This window comes from Pongo abelii, chromosome 8, assembly GCF_028885655.2.
Source record: "Pongo abelii isolate AG06213 chromosome 8, NHGRI_mPonAbe1-v2.0_pri, whole genome shotgun sequence".
Classification (NCBI taxonomy): domain Eukaryota; kingdom Metazoa; phylum Chordata; class Mammalia; order Primates; family Hominidae; genus Pongo; species Pongo abelii.
The window spans coordinates 59,666,840-59,689,162 of NC_071993.2; positions in this window are offsets into that span (position 1 = coordinate 59,666,840).

Consider the following 22,323-nt stretch of genomic DNA (forward strand, 5'->3'; position numbering starts at 1 on the left):
TCTCCCACAATAACACAAAAGGTTCTTAGAGTTTTGGGGCATGACCCATGGTGACCAGAGTGCCTAGTCCACCTCTCTGGAGCTAGGAAAAGAGAGAAATACCCTCTCTAGCGTATTTCTTCTATCTCTAGACTTGAAAGAAATACAGTGCCAGCTACATATGCAATTTTAAATTTTTTAAAAGTCACATTTTATAATGTGAAAAGAAATAAGTAAAATTAATTTTAATAACTTATTTTTTATTAATCCAGCATGAAATAATTTATTTCAAGATATAATGAGTATAACAATTATTAATGAGATGTTTTACCTTTTTTATATGAAATCTGCTGTGGATTTTATATTTCCAGGGCATCTCAGTTCAGACCAGCTGCAATTTAAGTGCTCAGGAGCCACATGTAACCTGTGACTGCCTTATTGGACAGCGCAGGTCAAGAGTACATCTCTGGAGCTCGTGGAACAACAGAGCCCCATCACTGCCACCACCCAAAGTCCAAACCAAGGGGCCAGGCCCTCAGCGCTGCCTTCGAAACATAACTGAACCAAAACTACCATAAATGTGGGTGGTGCCTGGGCCCGAAAGACCTAGTGGATAGCATTTGCTGAAGCCTTCATGGGGCATTCTCATCCCAGGAATGACTGCTTGGGGAAAGGCTGAGCCAGGGCCCCTATATAAACAGGCATACTTGTTCCATCAGGACCCTTGGTTGGCTTTTCCAGGTAAATGAATGTCTACAGGAGGGCACCTACAACATCTTTAGTGCCATTGTTGTTGAATTAAAAATGAAGTCCAAGGCTGGTCTTGTGATGGATTAATCGACTTTTTATTGTGCGATAAACAATGGAACACACGTGTCCTTCTTAGCCTTTGCTGCCAGGAAACTCGGAGCCAAGTCGGCTCTCAGTTAAAAACTCTTGCCTCAGCTATTCCTCCATTATGATATAGTTGTTTTCCTTTCACTTTTATTTTAATACTTTGAGGATTTGACAGGGTTTCCATCTTCTGAAACTTTAAGCAACTGTAAATCATTTTTAGAAATGGGCGGGGTATGTATAAGGAAGGTTTCAGATTTTACCACTAGATGGCAGCATTGTACAATAGACTACCGCCTTCAGCCTCCCGCCGGCCCTCCCCACTATCGCTCCGGCTTATTCCACTCCTTTAATAGCTCTATGACTTTCGGCCATTGACCTTTAACACTCTGAGCCTCTCCTCTGTTTTATCATGTGAAAAAGGAAATGCTATTGTGAAAATGAACTGAAATGAAATATAGCTGGAGATGTAGTAGTAGCCTTGTGATTAAGTGCATGGATTCTGATGCAGATGACCTGGTTTCAAATTCTATTTCGCCATTTAATAGCTGTAAGTGCAGGCAAGGTATCTAACTTCAAGCCTTAGCTTCTCCTCTGTAAAATAGTGAGGCTAGTGCCTGCTTCTTAGGAATGTTGCAGGAATTTGAGGGCAGGGTATAAAGCGCTTAGAACAATGCCTGGCCCTGCAGAACATCAAGGGTTAGAAGCTACTATCATTATCATCATCAACACATAAAGCACCCAGCACAGCACATGGACTCACGCTTCTAGACCCCAGTGTGACACTCATGTGCCTGTTGGTCTACGAGATGTTGGAAATGAGGCCTCCGCGTGGGCTCTTCTTTGTGCCAAGGTGGGAGAACTGACTTCTGGCCCTGCTGTTCTTTGGGGTCAGAAACTGGATGAGGAGGGAGGGATGTGGTAGGTGCACTGGGAAGAAAGATATCTCGGAGCAGTTTGTGCTGTGGGAAAGGCTTGCGGGAAGCGGGCTGCAGAGGTGAACAAATCTCTTTACGAATGTCATTGTGCAGTGTATTTGGATCCCGTCACCATTTTTGACAAAGCAAGTAAAGAGTTGACACTATTGTGAACTTTTGGCTCCCAGACTGTTTTAGTTTTTCCACTGCACCCTCTGTCAACACTAAACAAGAGTGGTCCTTCATTTATAATGGTTGCATTTATAAAGCACTCAACAAACATTAACTATTATTGTTGAGTGTGAGAGAACACTCAATAAACATCATGTATTATTATGCGACCAGGCTTCTGCATTCCACACCCCCGTGGGTGTATAACGCTGGGTTTTCTCCACCGCAGTCTCCACCTGCAGGACCATAGAAACCCCCAAACTCCCTGTTGTTTCCTTTGAGACTCGCTGTATTTTCTGTTTCCAAGAACAAAAATGATTTTGTTGAATTTAATTTTCAAGTTTATATTACAGCAAAAGAAACTCAGATTTGGAAAACAAAATTAAAATTATAGTATTGAATATTCTTTCTTTAAACTCCACCCCCTCAGATATTCTAATTAACCCTCTGAAGGCAGCTTAACCTTCCCTGAAGCTCCTTGGTTCCATGAGAAGTGATTCCCCCTCAACCTCCCTCTCTAAATCTCTTCCTGTGTTAAAAAATCAATATTAGACATGAGGCCCTGCCTCAGTTTGGGGGAGCATATATCTAAACACCACAGGCCCTACGGTCTGGGATACTCAGCTTCCCAAACCCTCTGTGCTATATTCCTAAGATTCCCACTGCTTCACTCACTGATAAGGAATAATGTAAGACTAACTTTATTAAAACAATTTGGGGTCACCATGTGGCGCCCAGACAGTCATCTCTTGCTACACAGTGTGTTTGGAGGAATAAGGTAGGAATCAGACGCAAAATCTTCAGTGGGGCTCTCAGAACTAGGGGTCCCAAATTAGACGGTCCAGAGACCTGGGGCCGTGCCCCATGGCCACATGGGCCTGTGATGAACATCTGACAGTGAGCACAGGCTTTGCCTTCCCACCCCGCAAAGTTGGAAGGCAGCTGTGGCTCATTGCTGCTATCCTCCTGGGCCACCAAAGGTCACAGCATAGGTCTATGGCCACAGGGAGTCAATCTCTCTTTGGGGTTTCCAGCTTCAGCAGCATCAGCCTTGAGAGAAAAGGGGGCTGTGCAATCAGGCAAGTACAAGGTGGGGAACAAAGGCATCCACATTGGGAAAGAAAAAGTAATACTGTCTACTGTAGATGACAAGCTCCTGTGTGCAGAAAATCCCATGGAACCCATAAAAGCACTATCAGAACTAATACAAAGATCTATTAGTCTGCTTTAATCCTGCTGATAGAGATATACCAAAGACTGGGTAATTTATAAAGGAAAAGAAGTTTAATGGACTCACAGTTTCATGTGGCTGGGATGGCCTCACAATCATGGTGGAAAATGAAAGGCATTTCTTTCTTTCTTTATTTTTTTTTGAGACGGAGTCTCGCTCTGTCGCCCAGGCTGGAGTGCAGTGGCGCAATCTCGGCTCACTGCAAGCTCCGCCTCCCGGGTTCATGCCATTCTCCTGCCTCAGCCTCCGGAGTAGCTGGGACTACAGGCGCCTGCCACCAAGCCTGGCTGATTTTTTGTATTTTTTAGTAGAGACGGGGTTTCACCATGTTAGCCAGGATGGTCTCGATCTCCTGACCTCGTGATCCACCCGCCTCAGCCTCCCAAAGTGCTGGGATTACAGGCGTGCGCCACCACCCCCAGCTGAAAGGCATTTCTTATGTGGAGGCCGGCAAGAGAGAGAATGAGCAGGGGAACTCCCCTTTTTAAAACCGTCAGATCTCGTGAGACTTAATCACTACAAAAACAACAGCACAGGAAAGACCCACCCCCATGATTCAATTACCTCCCACTGGGTCCTTCCCATAACATGTGGGAATTACCAGAGCTACAATTCAAACTGAGATTTGGGTTAGGATACAGCCTAACCATATTATTCCACCCCAGCCCCTCCCAAATCTCATGTCCTCACATTTCAAAACATACCATGCCTTCCCAACAGTCCCCCAAAGTCTTCTTTCAGCAAAGTCTCATGTGAGACAAGGCAAGTCCCTTCCATCTTATAAGCCTATAAAATCAAAAGCAAGTTAGATACTTCCTAGATACAATGGGGTTACAGGCACTGGGCAAATAAACCCACTCCAAATGGGAGAAATTGGCCAAAACAAAGGGGCCACAGGCCCCATGCAAGTCCAAAACCCAGTAGGGAAGTCATTAAATCTTAAAGTTACAAAATGATCTCCTTTGACTCCATGTCTCACATTCAGGTCATGCTGACACAAGAGGTGGGCTCCCATGGCCTTGGGCAGCTCCACCCCTGAGGCTTTGCTGGATACAGCACCTCTCCTGGCTGCTTTCACAGGCTGGCATTGAGTGTCTGAGGCTTTACCAGTTGCGTGGTGCAAGTTGTTGGTGGATCTACCATTCTGGGGTCTGGATGAGGGTGGTCCTCTTCCTACAGCTCCACTAGGTGGTGCCCCAGTAGGGACTCTGTGTGAGAGCTTGACCCCACATTTCCCTTCTGCACTGCCCTCACAGAGGTTCTCCATGAGGGCCCCACCCCTGCAGCAAACTTTTGCCTGGAGATCCAGGTGTTTCCATACATCCTCTGAAATCTACACAGAAGTTCACAAACCTCAATTCTTGACTTCTGTGCACCTGCAGGCTCAACACCACATGGAAGCTGCCAAGGCTTGGGGCTTGCACCATTTGGAGTCACAGCCTAAGCTGTACCTTGGCACCTTTTAGCCACAGCTGGAGCAACTGGGACGCAGGGCACCAAGTCCCTGAGTTGTACACAGCACAGAGACCCTGGACCCAGCCCAGGAAACATCTCTGGCCTGTGATGGGAGGGGTTGCCTTGAAGTTCTCTGACATGCCTTGGAGACATTTTCCCCATTTTCTTGGTGATTAACATTGGACTCCTTGTTACTTATCCAAATTTCTGCTGCCGGCTTGAATTTCTCCCCAGAAAATGGGTTTTTCTTTTCTATCACATCATCAGGCTGCAAATTTTCCAAGTGTTTGTGCTCTGCTTCCTCTTGAACACTTTCCTGCTTCAAAATTTCTTCCACTATGGCTGGGCGTGGTGGCTCATGCCTGTAATCCCAGCACTTTGGGAGGCTGAGGCAGGCGGATCACCTGAGGTTGGGAGTTCGAGACCAGCCTGACCAACGTGGAGACATCCCATCTCTACTAAAAATACAAAATTAGCCAGGCGTGGTGATGCACGCCTGTAATCCCAGCTACTCGGGAGGCTGAGGCAGGAGAATCGCTTGTACCCAAGAGGCGGAGGTTGTGGTGAGCCGAGATTGCCCCATTGCACTCCAGCCTGGGCAACAGGAGTGAAACTCCGTCTCAAAAAAAAAAAAAAAAAAAAGAAAAGAAAAGAAAAGAAATTTCTTCCACCAGATACCCTAAATCATCTCTCTCAAATTCAAAGTTCCACAGATCTCTAGGGCAGGGGCAAAATGCTGCCAATCTCTTTGCATAGCAAGAGTGACCCTTACTCCGGTTCCCAACAAGTTCCTCGTCTCCATCTGAGACCACCTCAGCCTGGACCTTATTGTGCATATCACTGTAAACAATTTGGTCAAAGCCATTCAACAAGTCTCTAGGAAGTTCCAAACTTCCCCCACATCTTCCTGTCTTCTGAGCCCTCCAAGTCTCTAGGAAGTTCCAAACTTTCCCACATTTTCCTGTCTTCTTCTGAGCCCTCCAAACTGTTCCAAGTTCTGCCTGTTACTCAGTTCCAAAGTCACTTCCACATTTTCAGACATCTTTACGGCAGCATCCCACTCTCAGTACCAATTTACTGTATTAATCTGTTTTCATGCTGCTGATCAAGACATACCCAAAACTCCATAATTTATATTAATGGACTCACAGTTCCACATGCCTGAGGAAGCCTCACAATCGTGGCAGAAAGTGAAAGGCACATCTTACATGGTGGCAGACAAGAGAGAGAATGATCAGGGAAACTCCCCTTTATAAAACCATAGATCACATGAGACTTATTCACTACCATGAAAACAGCACAGGAAAGACCTGCTCCCACGATTCAATTATCTCCCATTGGGTCCCTCCCAGAACACATGGGAATTATGGGAGCTAAAATTCAAGATGAGATTTGGGTGGGGACACAGCCAAACCATATCATAAGCACAGTAAGTCTCAGGATACAGGATCAATATACAAAAATCAATTGCAATTCTATGTAAAAACAATGAACAATCTGAAAAAGATATTAAGGATACAATTCCTTGCACAACAGCAACAAAAAATAAAATACTTAGGAATAAATTTAACAAAACAAGTATAAGATTTTTACACTGAAAATTATAAAACATTGCTGAGGGAAATTTAAAAAATCTATATAATTTTAGAGACATTTCATGTTCATGGATTGGAAAATTCAGTGTTGACAGGATGACTATTCTTCCCAAACTGAATAGATTCCATGCAATTCCTATCAAAATTCCAGCATGCATTTTTGCAGAACTTAACAATATGATCCTAAAATTTATATGGAATTATGAAAGACCATAAATAGCCAAATAAATTTTGAAAAAGAAGAGCAAATTTGGAGGACTTTAATTTCCTAACTTCAAAACTTACTGTAAAGCTATGATACAATTATGATGACAGTGTGGTCTGGCATGAGAACAGATGTATGGATCCACAGAACAGAGCTGACCATCCAGAAAATAAATTCTTCTATTTACAGTCAATTTACTTTCAACAAAAGTGCCAAGAGAGCACCTTGGGTAAAGGATAGCCCTATTAACCAATGGTGGTGAGACAATTTGGTATCCACATGCAAGAAGATGAGCTTTAACCCCCACCTCATTCCATACACAAAAATTAACTCAAAGTGGATCACAGACTTACATGTAAGAGCTAAAACAATATGACTTTTAGAAGATGACATAGGAGAAAACCCTCAAGGCCTTGGGCAAGGCAAAAATTTCTTAGATATAACACCAAATGCAAAAAACAAAAGAAAATATTGATAAATTTGACTTCATCAAAATCAAAAAACTCTTATGCCCTAAAAGACATAGACAAACAACAGACTGAGAAAATATCTGCACAACACATATCTGATAGTGACTTGTATCTAGAATATACAAAGAATGCTCATACTTGATAAGCAAGCCCATGAAAAACCATGGACAAAGATTTAAATGGATATTTCACCAAAGAAGGTGTATAAATGGCTAATAAGCAAAGCACATGAAAAGATGCTCATTGTATTAGTCATTAGGAAAACACAAAACAAAAGCACAATGAGACACCATTTCACATGCAACACAATGGCTATAATAAAATATACAGTAACAAATGTCAAGAATGTGGAGAAATGAGAACACTTATACATCACTACTAGGGACATAAAATGGTGAAGCCAACTTGAAAAACAGTTTGGCAGTTTCTTAACAAGTTATACATCAGTTTTTCATATGATCCAGCAAATTCCACTCTTAGGTATCTACCCAAGAGAAACGAAAATATATTGAAATGGACTCATTTTCTGGGGTGCCACCTGAAGTTCTTTGTCTCACAGCCGAGGAAATCAAGGACACATACATGCCAAGGGTGAGGTTAGAGCAGAAGTTTAATAAGGGAAAGAAAGAGAGAAAGCTCTGCACCACAGAGAGGGGTCCTAAAAAAGGGTTGCTGTTTCACAGCTGAATACAGAGGCTTTTAAAAGAAACAAATGAGAGCTGCATGTCTCATTTGCATAAGGCATGTATTTCTGGTAGCTCCACCCCATTCTCCTGAGAGACAGGACTACCTGGATTTCCTAGGCCGATTAAGAATCCCTAAGCCTAGCTGGGAAGGTGACCGCATCCGCCTTTAAACAAGGGGCTTGCAACTTAGTTCACACTCGACCAATCAGGTAGTAAAGAGAGCTCACTAAAATGCTAATTAGGCAAAAACAGAAGGTAAAGAAATAGCCAATCATCTATCACCTGAGAGCACAGTGGGAGGGACAATGATTGGGATATAAACCAGGCATTCGAGCCAGCAATGGCTACCCCCTTTGGGTCCCATCCCTTTGTATGGGAGCTCTGTTTTCACCCTATTAAATCTTGCAACTGCAAGCTGTTTTGGTCCATGTTTGTTACGGCTCGAGCTGAGCTTTCACTTGCCATCCACAACTGCCATTTGCCGCCATTGCAGACCCGCCGCTGACTTCCATCCCTCCGGATCTGGCAGGGTGTCCGCTGTGCTCCTGATCCAGTGAGGCACCCATTGCTGCTCCCGATCGGGCTAAAGACTTGCCATTGTTCCTGCATGGCTAAGTGCCCGGGTTTGTCCTAATCGAGCTGAACACTAGTCGCTGGATTCCACGGTTCTCTTCCATGACCCATGGCTTCTAATAGAGCTATAACATTCACCGCATGGCCCAAGATTCCATTCCTTGGAATCCGTGAGGCCAAGAACCCCAGGTCAGAGAATAAGAGGCTTGCTGCCATCTTGGAAGTGGCCTGCCACCATCTTGGGAGCTCTGGGAGTAAGGATCCCCCCAGTAACATTTTGACAACCATTTAAGCACCTCCAAAGCAGTGAGTAATATTGGACCACTTTCGCTTGCTATTCTGTACTATCCTTCCTTAGAACTGGAGGAAAATACCAGGCAGCCGTCAGCCGGTTAAAAACGATTAGCGTGGCCGTGGGACTTAAGACTTAGGTGTGAGGCTGTCTGGGGAAGGGCTTTCTAACAACCCCCAACCCTTCTGGGTTGGGAGTGTTGGTCTGACTAGAACCAGCTTCCACTTTCAATTTTCCTGGGGAAGCCAAGGGCCGACTAGAGGCAGAAAGCTGTCGTTCCGAACTCCCGGCATTAACCGGTTGAGATCATGGTGCAGCCAGAAGTCTCTATTCAACAGTCGCCCATGTGTGCGCCCCTACCTTTCCTTCTGACCCATACCTCCTGGGTCCCAACCACGACTTTCTTGAAGGTGTAGCCCCAAAATTCTCCTTACCTCTGAATCTACTTCCTCCAATCCCTGCCTCCTAGGCACTAATGGTTCAGACTTTCATTTCCTCTAGCAAGTTGTATTTCCAAAGGGATCTAAGGAAGCTCTACTCTGCATCCGTGCCCCTACCTTTCCTTCTGACCCATACCTCCTGGGTCCCAACCACGACTTTCTTGAAAGTGTAGCCCCAAAATTCTCCTTAGCTCTGAATCTACTTCCTCCAATCCCTGCCTCCTAGGTACTAATGGTTCAGACTTTCATTTCCTCTAGCAAGTTGTATTTCCAAAGGGATCTAAGGAAGCTCTACTCTGCATCCATAGGCCCCTAGGCTATGAACCCAGAGAGTCTTGTCCCTGGTGTCCCTCCCAATTTAGGCATACAGCTCATGACATGGGCAGTTATATGGGACCCGTTCCCCACCACCCTTGCCAGGGCCCCATGTTTGTAAAGGGCTAGGAGAAAAGAGAGAGAAAGAGAGAGAGAGACAGAGGGGACAGAAAGAGAGAGAGAGACAAAGAGGGAGTCAAAAAGAGAAAGAAAGAGAAAGATAGAAGTAGTAAAGAAAAAAGTGTGCCCTATTCCTTTAAAAGCCAGGGTAAATTTAAAACTTATAATTGATAATTGAAGGTCTTCTCCATGACCCTATAACACTCCAATACTACCTTGTTGTCAGTGAAAACAAGGGCATAGCCTGAAAACACTGAGACCACTGACAACCCGTAGGCTTCCTATCAAAAATCCTTAACCCAGTAACCCGTGGATTACCCAAATGCATTCAGTCTGTAGCAGCAACCACTTTGCTAACAGAAGAAAGTAGAAAAATAACTTTTAGAGGAAACCTCATTGTGAGCACACCTCACCAGTTCAGAATTATCCTTAGTCAAAAAAGCAAAAAGGTAGCTTACTAACTCAAGTCTTAAAGTATGGGGCTATTCTGTTAGAAAAAGGTGATTTAACATTAACCACTGAAAATTCCCTTAACCCAGCAGGTTTCCTAACAGGAGATTTAAATATTAATTACTATACAAAGGTCTGACCAGACCTAGGAGGAACTCCCTTCAGGACAAGGATAGATAGTTCCTCCCAGGTGATTGAGAAAAACAAAAACCACAATGGGTATTCAGTAATTGATAGGGAGACTCTTGTGGAAGCAGAGTTAGGAGAATTGCCTAATAATTGGTCTCCTCAAATGTTAGAGCTGTTTGCACTCAGCCAAGCCTTAAAGTACTTACAGAATCAAAAAACTCTATCTCAATCCTGACTCAAAAGGTTACCTACACCCTCTCTGAAATGAATTTGCACAAGAACTGTTGTTTATGGGAATGCATCCTGATGGGGCAACTGGGTTGTTATGAAATACTCAGGAACCCAGCCCTGCTCTAGGACTCACCCCTGAGCACAAAGGCAATGTTGGGCACGCTGGTAAAGGACCATTCGAATCCAGCAGCCCAGACCCCTTTCTTTGTGGTCAAGAAAGGCGGGAAAAAGGATGCAGGACTGCTACATCGGTGAGCGTAACTAATCCAATAAGCAGAGGTCCATGGATGATTATGCACACTGGAAAAGAATAAGCATTAGGACCATAGAGAACGCTCTAGGACTAATGCTCATCAGGAAATGACTAGGGGTGCTGGCCTCCCTATGTTTTTTTTTTTTTTTTTTCAGATGGGAAACTTTCCCCCCAAGGCAAAAATGTCCCTAAGATGTATTCTGGAGAATTCGGCCCGGTCAGAGAGTATGTACCTTTTTCCCTGTCAGACTTGAAGCAAATTAAAATAGACCTAGGTAAATTCTCAGATAACTCTGATGGCTATATTGATGTTTTATAAGGGTTAGGACAATCATCCTTTAATCTGACATGGAGAGATATAATGTTACTGCTAGATCAGACACTAACCCCAAATGAGAGAAGTGCCACCATAACTGCAGCCCGAGAGTTCCGCGATCTCTGGTATCTCAGTCAGGTCAATGATAGAATGACAACGGAGGAAAGAGAACAATTCCCCACAGGCCAGCAGGCAGTTCCCAGTGTAGACCCTCATTGGGATGCAGAATCAGAACATGGAGATTGGTGCTGCAGACATTTACTAACTTGCGTGCTAGAAGGACTAAAGAAAACTAAGAAGCAGTCTATAAATTATTCACTGATGTCCACTATAACACAGGGAAAAGAAGAAAATCCTACTGCCTTTCTGGAGAGACTAAGGGAGGCATTGAGGAAGCATACCTCTTTGTCACCTGACTCTATTGAAGGCCAACTAATCTTAAACGATAAATTTATCACTCAGTCAGCTGCAGACATTAAAAAAAAAAACTTCAAAAGTCTACCTTAGGCCTGGAGCAAAACTTAGAAACCCTATTGAACTTGGCAACCTCGGTTTTTTATAATAGAGATCAGGAGGAACAGGTGGAACTGGACAAATGAGATAAGAAAAAGGCCACCGCTTTAGTCATGGCCCTCAGGCAAGCAGACTTTGGAGGCTCTGGAACATGGAAAGTCTGGGCAAATCGAATGCCTAATAGGGCTTGCTTCCAGTGCGGTCTACAAGGACACTAAAAAAGATTGTCTGAATAGAAATAAGCCGCCCCCTCGTCCATGCCCCTTATGTCAAGGGAATCACTGGAAGGCCCACTGCCCCAGGGGACAAAGGTCCTCTGAGTCAGAAGCCACTAACCAGATGATCCAGCAGCAGGACTGAGGGTGCCGGGGGCAAGTGCCAGCCCATGCCATCACCCTCACAGAGCCCTGGGGTATGCTTGACTATTAAGGGCCAGGAGGTTAACTGTCTCCTGGACACTGGAGTGGCCTTCTCAGTCTTTCTCTCCTGTCCTGGACAACTGTCCTCCAGATCTCTCACTATCCGAGGGGTCCTAGGACAGGCAGTCACTAGATACTTCTCCCAGCCACTAAGTTGCAACTGGGGAACTTTACTCTTTTCACATGCCTTTCTAATTATGCCTGAAAGCCCCACTCCTTTGTTAGGGAGAGACATCCTAGCAAAAGCAGGGGCCATTATACACTAGAATTAGGAGAAGGAAAAAGGGTAAATATATATACAGACTTTAAGTATGCTTACCTAGTCCTCCATGCCCACGCAGCAATATGGAGAGAAAGGGAATTCCTAACTTCCAAGGGAACACCTATCAAACATCAGGAAGCCATTAGGAGATTATTATTGGCTGTACAGAAACCTATAGAGGTGGCAGTCTTACACTACCAGGGTCATCGGAAAGGAAAGGGAAATAGAAGGGAACCGCCAAGCGGATATTGAAGCCAAAGGAGCCTCAAGGCAGGACCCTCCATTAGAAATGCTTATAGAAGGACCACTAGTATGGGGTAATCCCCTCTGAGAAACCAAGCCCCAGTACTCAGCAGAAGAAATAGAATGGGGAACCTCACAAGGACATAGTTTCCTCCCCTTAGGATGGCTAGCCACCAAAGAAGGAAAAAATACTTTTGCTTGTAGTTAACCAATGGAAATTACTTAAAATCCTTCACCCAACCTTTCACTTAGGCATTGATAGCACCCATCAGAGGGCCAAATCATTATTTACTGGACCAGGCCTTTTCAAATCTATCAAGTAGACAGTCAGGGCCTGTGAAGCATGCCAAAGAAATAATCCCCTGCACTTCAGGCCATACACTTCAATCCCTGTATCTTTAACCTCCTTGTTAAGTTTGTCTCGTCCAGAATGGAAGCTGTAAAACTATAAATGGTTCGTTCTTCAAATGGAACCCCAGATGCAGTCCATAACTAAGATCTACTGCAGGCCCCTGGACTGGCCTGCTAGCCCATGCTCCAATGTTAATGACATCGAAGGCACCCCTCCTGAGGAAATCTCAACTACACAACTCCTACTATGCCCCAATTCAGCAGGAAGCAGTTAGAGTAGTCATCAGCCAACCTCCCCAACAGCACTTGGGTTTTCTTGTTGAGAGGGCGTACTGAGAGACAGGACTAGCTGGATTTCCTAGGCCAACTAAGAATCCCTAAGCCTAGCTGGGAAGGTGACTGCATCCACCTTTAAACAAGGGGCTTGCAACTTAACTCACACTTGACCAATCATGTAGTAAAGAGAGCTCACTAAAATGCTAATTAGGCAAAAACAGAAGGTAAAGAAATAGCCAATCATCTATCGCCTCAGAGCACAGTGGGAGGGACAATGATCAGGATATAAACCCAGGCATTCGAGCTGGCAATGGCTACCCCATTTGGGTCCCCTCCCTTTGTATGGGAGCTCTGTTTTCACTCTTAAATCTTGCAACTGCACACTGTTTTGGTCCATGTTTGTTACGGCTCAAGCTGAGCTTTTGCTCGCCATCCACCACTGCTGTTTGCTGCCCTCGCATACCCGCCGCTGACTTCCACCCCTCCTGATCTGGCAGGGTGTCCGCTGTGCTCCTGATCCAGTGAGGCGCCCATTGCCACTCCCGATCAGGCTAAAGGCTTGCCATTGTTCCTCCACGGCTAAGTGCCCGGGTTTGTCCTAATCGAGCTCAACCCTAGTCGCTGGGTTCCACGGTTCTCTTCCGTGACCCACGGCTTCTAATAGAGCTATAACACTCACCGCATGGCCCAAGATTCCATTCCTTGGAATCCGTGAGGACAAGAACCCCAGGTCAGAGAACAAAAGGCTTGCCGCCATCTTGGAAGCGGCCTGCCACCGTCTTGAGAGCTCTGGGAGCAAGGACCCCCTGGTAACACTCCTAATGTGCATGTGGGTCCTTAGCTTGAGTTACTCCACATTGTTTTGTTCCCCTTACTGTGCATGTGTCAGGGGACAGAATTTTCCATTGCAGGCATGTCTAGACAAATCTCCTGTATAGCCGCTCTTATCTGTGAGGCTGTGGGCATGTCTCAGGCAAGCCCCACTGTGCAAGGTCTCTTATCTGTGCCTGCAGGCTGTTCTTTTGTCTGGAAGAACTCAACCCAGGACCCCCCTTAATTGCCTGCCTGACAGGTTTCTTCCTTCCTCCTCTCTCAATATGTCCAAAGACTTACACATAAATGTCGCTAGCAGTAGTATTCATAATTGCCAAAAATTAGAAACAATGTAAATGTCTACAAACCGGTGAATGAATAGACAAAATAAAGTATGCTCATATAATGGAATATTATTCAACAATAAAAAATGACGTGATTCATGCTATGATTTTTGGTGAACTTCAAAATTGTTATGCTAAGTGGAAGAAAGCAGACACAGAGAATACATCTGATATGATTTTATTTATGTGAAAGGTCCAGAAAAAGCAAATAAATAGAGACAAAAAGTAGATGATGCTTGGCTTAATCAAGAGGGGGCAGAGATTAATAGTTGGGGTAATGGAAATATTCTAATATTCTAAATGGCAAAGGTTGCACACCTGGTAAACTTACTAAAAAATCTTTTTTTTTTTTTTTTTTGAGACAGGGTCTCACTTTGTCACCCAGGTTAGAGTGCAGTGGTGTAATCACGGCTCACTGCAGCCTTGACCTCCTGGGCTCAAGTGATCCTCCCACCTCAGGCTCTCAAGTAGCTGAGACCACAGGTGCATGTTACCCCAGGCTCAGCTAATTTTTTTATTATAAAAAAATCTCTTAATTGTATACTTGGAATAAATTATATATGTAAAATGTGCTTCAATAAAGTAATGACTCTTCAAACAAACAAACAAAAAACAGTAAAATGAGACCACACAGCTTTTGAAAACCAACCCACTTGAAAAAAAAAATGGTTTGGCAAGCACAGTGGCTCATGCTGTAATCTCAGCATTTTGGGAGGCCAAAGTGGGTGGATCACCTGAGGTCAGGAGTACAAAACCAGCCTGGCCAACATGATAAAAGCCCAGTCTCTACAAAAAAAAAAAAAAAAAATTAGCCAGGAGTGGTGGCAGGCGCCTGTAATCCCAGCTACTCAGGAGGCTGAGGCAGGAGAATCGCTTGAACCCGGGAGGTGGAGGTTGCGGTGAGCCAAGATCGCACCACTGTACTCAAGCCTGGGTGATAGAGTGAGACTCCATCTCAAAAAAAAATAAAATAAACATTTTAAAAATGGCTTATCTTCTCACCAGTGAGTGTTGAGTGGGGATGGGGATGGGGTGGCTTACAGGGCCTGATGCCTTATGCAAAGATACGTCTTCAAATGTAATTTATAATGTGTATTGCAAAGGACTGAGGGAAACTGGGCAAAATTCTTTTGACTATTGGGAATACTCAGAAGCGGGAGTGACAGAGCACAGACAACATGGATTAAGAGATGCTAAGAAGAGTGTTCCCATCTTGCCTGCCCTAAGGCAGAAGAGGATAAAGAGCAGCTTCCCCCGCAGCCCAAATCCCTGTGCACAGAGCCTGACCTGGCCAGCACAAGTCTCTGCTCTCCCCTCCAGCCTGGCAGAGAGCCAGACAGTGAATGTACACGGTGCATAAAACACTTGCCTTTGATGTTCTGAGCTTGTCACAGGGCGGGGGGTTGGGAGGGGGTGCGGGGAGGGCAGTATTCAGAAGAAAGGAAAAAAAATCCCATTTTCTCAGGCAGAGAAAAATGGTCACATAACTTTGTTTGCAGTTAAAAGTTATTAGAAAAGTGGTGAAGTGTGGTTACAGAAAATTAAATATTGATAAAAAGAGAAAAGTAGTTGTTGTGGGAAAAATTTTACTTCTTTGTACAAAAGAAGTCAATACCTGCTTGGATTTTAACACAGTTGCTTGCTTTAGGATTCCTTTTCCTGTCCTATTTCTTTCATGCAGTCTTGTGTGTTTGTTCCTTAAGGAAGGAAGCTCTGACCAGGCCTTGTGCTGCTGAGAGCTGGGCAACTGGACTCTAGTAGGCTTTCCCCACTCACCCCAAACCAGAGTAGCATTGGCTTAGCTTTAAGGAAACCATAAGTAAATGTTATAATTAAAGGTTAGGATCTCCTTCCGTGGCTCAAAACCAGTGAGCAGAATTAGATGGCCTGTTCTTTAGCTCATCTCAGCCTGCGAGGCAGGAGGCAGCAGAGCAGTGGCTGAACAAACCAGAGGAATTCTCAATCCTGTAACTAGTGTGTGGGGCAAAGCCCTGGGATCTGTCTTTTCTGGTTTCCAGCACCATCGAGCCATGCTATAAAAATGTGTCCAATGCAATTTGCATTCCGTCACACTATGCACTAAGGTCCAGTTAATATACTGAGTTGACATCCGACAGCAAACAGCCCTCATGCAGCAGGACGCTGGAAAGGACTTGTCAATCTATAAAGATTTTGTTTAGGGCACTCCTATTTGGGATGGTGTAGACGGAACTGATGACTAATAAGAAAATACTACACAAAGAACACAGAGAAGGGTTGACATAAGTAAGGATGAATCTCTCCAAGCTTCCATGCTAAGGGAACAAACTATTCAAGTTTGGGAGAAATAGATTTTGTCACTGACAGTGGATGGATCCTGATTCATAAGGTAATGTGTTCCCAACCCCAATTACCAGAACAAAAAAAGGAGTAAAACAATGATGCAGTCTTACTAGTTTTGAGGTCAGGGAGATAGGCCGTTTGCTATGTCTTTGAATAAGTGACTTAACATTTTCTGAAACATCATCCCTTGATGACAAAGACCACTCATTAAATCTGTGGCAAGGGAGATTAATTATTGGATGCCTATATGCCAGGTGCTTTACAAATGTTGCCCGGGCAACAGAAATGACCCTGTTATTAAACACACAGAGATACACATGCAATTTTGATTATAAGAGCATAGTCTCACCATTTTTAAAAAACAGAAAATGTATAAAAAGATTTAAAAAATGGCCAATAATTCAGCCACCATTAAGAAGTTATTCTTTTATATAGGTATTTATAAGCATATATGTATTAATATTGTACTACATTCATGGGTTTGTAAATTTGCTTTTGTCCCCAGTTGTAATATGAATATTTTGAATAAATATTGTTATACATATTTTGAGTAAATATTCCCCAAGAGCATTAGCTGACTGTGGCATCATCTCGCCGTATAAATAATGTAATCATTCTCCTACTGTCAGACTTTTTTTTTCCAATGCTCCACTCTTTTAAACAGTTCTTTGCATATAAAGGTATGTAAGTAGCATGCCATTCTGTTTTGCATCTCTTTGACTAATAGCAAAAATCATTAATTTGTTCTGTTATATTGGCCCTTTGTACTTCTGTGGTTTGTTCTGTGACTTCAGTAATGCTTCTTGTAATATTCACGAACAGTTCTAAGTCCATGGTCTCCTTTGCTTCCCCCTTGAATTCTTTAGGAGCTCTAAAAGGCAGGAAAGCACTGTGTGCTCTGCTTCCCTTCCCTTAGTTGAAATTCTTCTTAGAATGAGAGTAGTCAGACCAAGGACCAGGGTTCTGAGTGCCCAGGTCTGGCCCAAACCCTTTCCCAAACACCTCCTGTGAGCTCTGTCTAGTCCTGAATCTTTGAACCTGGTGGAGGCAGCCCCTGGCAGCAGAGAGTTTAGAGCATCTGTGTTTGCATCTCAGCAAAACTCTGGAACACAATTTAAGAAACCATTTGCATTAACAATCCATCACAGGTCCTATTACTTTTGTTTTTCATTGCAATTCACATTTGCATTTGACCTACTATAAATGCAAAACCTCAGCTAAAACTTGTGAAAATTTTTTAAATTCCTGATAATTCAGAAGTATTTTGAACTGATACATGCTTAAAAAGGTCTCAGGTTCATGGAATGTATCGTTACTACTACAGGTTATGTGATAGTGGCCTAATTTTTATTTAGCTGTAATTAAAAAGAAATCCTAACACACATGCACATTTGTCAAGGATTAATGGTTTTGGAAGCGAGTTCACCTGTGGTCCCAAAAGTCTCCTTCCTGCCCACTGGCTCTCTTACAGTGCTTTGTTTGGGATCCCTCTTGTCATGTTGCAATTTGATCTCTTCAATCGCAGGGTCTCCGTCTCATCCACCTCCTGCCACTAGACCAAAACGAGGGCTGTGCACAAAACAAGCATTTCAACAATGTTTCTTGTGGGGAATAGTTACCTTTCACTTTAGTAGACTGACATTTCAGGTATACTTTTGCTGCAGAAAGCATTTGTTCTGTAATCACTTAAAATATTACCAAAGAAGGATTATTCATACTCAAAATGGGTGCCTGAATGAATTCATGTGAGGATTAAGGAGTGGGTTGTTTTGAGATCTGGAAAGTAGCAATACCATGTTTCAGGTTGAGAAACCAGAGAAGTGCCTGCGAGGAACTGTTTCTTCCTCTCTGATTTTTGCACAGAAAAGATGCTAATTTGAGGGTTGTGTGCATGGGTGGGTGGGTGGGAGAATTCATCAGTGAGGAAAAGGCTTCTCTGGATGACCTAAATTCCTCCTTAGAGACTCCATGGCAAGAAATGGTAGGAAACCAGCAACAACATGAATGAAACTGAAGGTCATTATGTGAAATAAGCCACACACAGGAAGACAAATGTTGCACATTCTCACTCGTGTGGAAAATAAAAACGAAATGATCTAACAGAGGTAGAGAGTAGAATAGTGATACCAAAGGCTGGAAAGGGTGGTGGGGAGGTGGGATAAAGAGGGGATGGTTAATGGGTACAAAAATACAGTTAGAAGGAATAAGACCTAGTGTTCAGTAGCACAGTACAGTGACTATAGTTAACAATAATTTATTGTATATTTCAAAATAACCAGACGAGTAGAATTGAAATATTCCTAGCACAAAGAAATAAATGAGGCAATGGATATCCCAATTACACAGATTATAGTGTATGCTTGTAGTGAAATAACAGGTATTTCATAAATATGTATAATTATTATATATCCATAAAAATTAAAAATTAAAATAGAAACTGAAAACATCAAGTAGACCATATTATATTTGATCTATCCAAGAGAATGGGATGGAAGGAAAAGCCTGGACATGAATTTGAAAGTTAAAGGTAGACTTCAGAAAGCAACATCTTATGGGTTGAGGTTCTAAAAGGGACAGTGGCCTTAGGATAGTTGAGAAGTCTTAAAATCAAATTCTAAGAACCTAAGGTAGAAAGCAGAGTATTTAATAGTGGCTAAAGAGGAAGTTCTTTCTTGGATAAAATAATAAAAGGCCAGGTTTTCTAGGGAAATGAAGGCATGCAACCAAACAAGAATAAACATAATATAGAATCCAAGAGGAGAATAGTGCAAGCGAGTTGAAGCCCAGAATGAAATGAAACTGAAGAGGAAACATCAAAGGAGACTGGTAGGTTCAAAGGAAGATAATAAACAGGGAATGCAAGGGAAGGGCTCAGTGCTGCAATGGATTGGATGATGTTAAAAATCCCCTAGGGTTCCTAAGCTCCATGAGGCAGAACCTGTATCATCGTTACCTTTGTACACTGCAGCCAGCACAGCAAGTGACACAGGTAAGACATCCCATCAAACTTACTTAAACCAAGTTAACAGAGGAAGAAGTCAATTCTTTAACTCATGCTTGTCTTTTCTGTAGGGATAAAATATTTTCACAATGGAAAACGCGCAATCAACAGCATAAATAAAGAAACTGAAATGACTACACTTAATGACGAAATTAAAAGGGAAAATTTTAAGTATAAGAAAGTACTTGCTAATGATAGATGCAGAAGGCCGATAAGGGGGAGGGTCCCCAGAGAATCTCCAACCAACCTGTGCGCTGGAAGAACTGGGTGGAGCCATGGGAAGTTCCAGCCTTGGGCAGGAGGGAACAGCCTGAGCTCTTCAGCTCACATGTGTGGTGGCCTGGAACTAATCTGTGAGGTGGGGGCCTGTTAGCAGGATTCCCCCCTCACTTTGCTGAGAGTTTTTTTTCCTTTTTGCCCAATGAATTCCATTCCCCACACACTTCAATGTGTCCATGTGTCTACATTTTCCTGGTCCTGACACAAGAACCCCGATTTAGCTGACCTAAGGAGCAAAATTCTGCAACACTAAGAACTCAGATGGCCTTAAAGTTCATACAGGTGTCTTAAGAGGTAATAAATGCTATTATCAAACTTACTATTAATAAAATTTCCCGCCTTTCCCAGAATTCACGTAAACATTTTGGATTAATAACATATCACTGTGTCAACTTTTTTGTCTCTTATTACATGACTCTCTGACTAAACTGTAAAACTGAAAAAATATATATTCCTTATTCCTTTTGTTCCTAAAAATTATGTAAAATTTCACTAAACACCTTTCTTGCCTCAAGCTATTTTGTATACTGCTTAAAAACAATAAGACAAAATGATGAGAATTACAAGTGTTTTCTTCCTTGTACAGCATTCTAAATCCAAGGTGCTAATGTTTCTTGAAATGTCCATTAAGCATTATCCCAATATTCTAAGATAAAGCAGATATTTTATTACAATGGAAACGAAAGTACTAGATCACTTACAGAATTTGTGAAGACACAACAACAGAATACTGATCAACTCCTACTCAATCAGGGCTTGGGGTGTGAAGACGTGTTTGAAGGCAGCATGTAAAATAAAGTATCAGAGTTGGGAAAAACATAAGCCAATGAACAGTATCTTAGATCTTTGTGGGAAAAAAGATATCAAAGGAAAAGTAAACTATGGGAGTCAATGTTGAGAAAGACAAGAGAACTTTTATAATTATGAACTTTATTTTTATTTACTATGCCAACATTTTCAGGAGAGACTTTACATCTGTTTTTTAGAATTCATTTTACAGGCAAATTCTAATATACAGTTTGTACTCTAAACTGACTTTTAAAATCAATGGGAAAAACAATACTGCAGATATTATTTTTGCTCTTTGTTAGTAATGACTTAGAGACCTTACATTCTCCGGTATTATTTTGTTAAGTAAATGCTTTACCAAGGAGAAAGTGGGTAAGCTTATTCCCAACAAGATTAAAACATGTATCTTCAGTTAATGACATAGTTGTAGATTGGTGCCCACCATCAGAATCATTTAATCAAAAGTACTCTCTCAAATTGCTGCAGCAAAAACTTAAAGGGAGATGTGAAAAATCATTAGAAAATAGAATTCAAGCATCAGAATTTAAAAAGGAACAAGGCCATCATCCCCAAGGAAAAACATCGGGTAGTACAGCTATAATTAATTTTCAAATGTGTGCTTAAGCATGCAAACATAACCACCCAAACGAATTTAAAAACACAAAAACTACTGGGTAAGATGGAAAGTAAATTGAAATGGTGCTGCAGCCTTATTGATCTTAATTCCAAGCCTGTTCGGTGATTTCAAACTACATCCCCAGTGCCCTAGAGACCAGGAAACCAGTATGACAACTCTGCTCAGAAACCAAGAGTGCACCCCAGTGTCTGTAACACCATTTATGCTACAGGAACATTTGGAAGTGACAGCTGTAGGGGGATCACGCTCTCTCTGATGTACTGAGAAAAAAGTAAAATACTTATCGGGACAATGGAACATTCAAAGAAAACTTAGTGCTTTAATGGGAAAAGTGACATGCTGGGAATATATTTCTGTGAACAGCTGTACTGATAACTTCAAACAGCAACAATTACAAATTTATTTCAACAAAGCCACACCCCATAGGAGGCATTTCGATATTTCAGGCACAATTTCAAGCAATTAAGCTCATTTAAAGTGCAAATCTGATATTTTCTTTCATATTCAGATTTTTACTTGTTAAAGTACTTAGTAAATTCTAATATATATATAAATACAATGAACAGTAGCCTATATGCCTGAAAATATTGCACAAATAAAAATGAGACTCCAAAAGAAAAATGTTAGATGGTCTCAGTTATTAGAAACAGTCTAAATGACATAACTCTATAATCCTTTAATGCCTTAAAATCATCTGCACCTGTACCAATAAACTCCTTAGGCCAAGCTTTCTTTTAAAAATTTGATATGCATCCCATTAACAGCCAAATATCGAAGTCTGAATACTTTACTAATTTCCTCTTTCACAAATATGAAACTTAACAAACCCCATAAAATTTCTTCCTCAGGACTTAGAATTCATATACTGTGACTATCTATCTTCATTGATACCACTAGAACTAAGACAATAAATGGTTTGTGTTCCAGTGGAGGAGGATTTGGCACAGAGTTGATTTACATTAATAGAAGCAATAAACACAGATCAAGCCCAATCTAAGATGATCTTTGATTATTCAGTAGAGTTACATCCTCACTTCCATTTCAGACTTAACATTTACTAAGAAGCAGACAAGCATGATATTCTTGCAGTTTTTAATGAAAACTGCAGGCAAATACTTTGTCATGCAAGCATCCTAGATTTGTTTTCTTTTAATATATTATGCTTCATAAATATACGATGAGCCTATCTTCTAAAAGATTAAGACTCAACAAAGGTAGAGAAAAGTTGAGCTAATTGGTTAACATTTCTGCAAATCCATCAGGGAAGAAAAAAATAGAGAAAAATTGAGTAAATGCATGGAGGAAAAAATGGAGAAAAATAAATTACTGGAGTCAACATTTTTATGTAATGGACAATAAAGACATTTCCCTCAGACTAGGGAATAAAAAATAAATTAAAAAATTTAGAACTT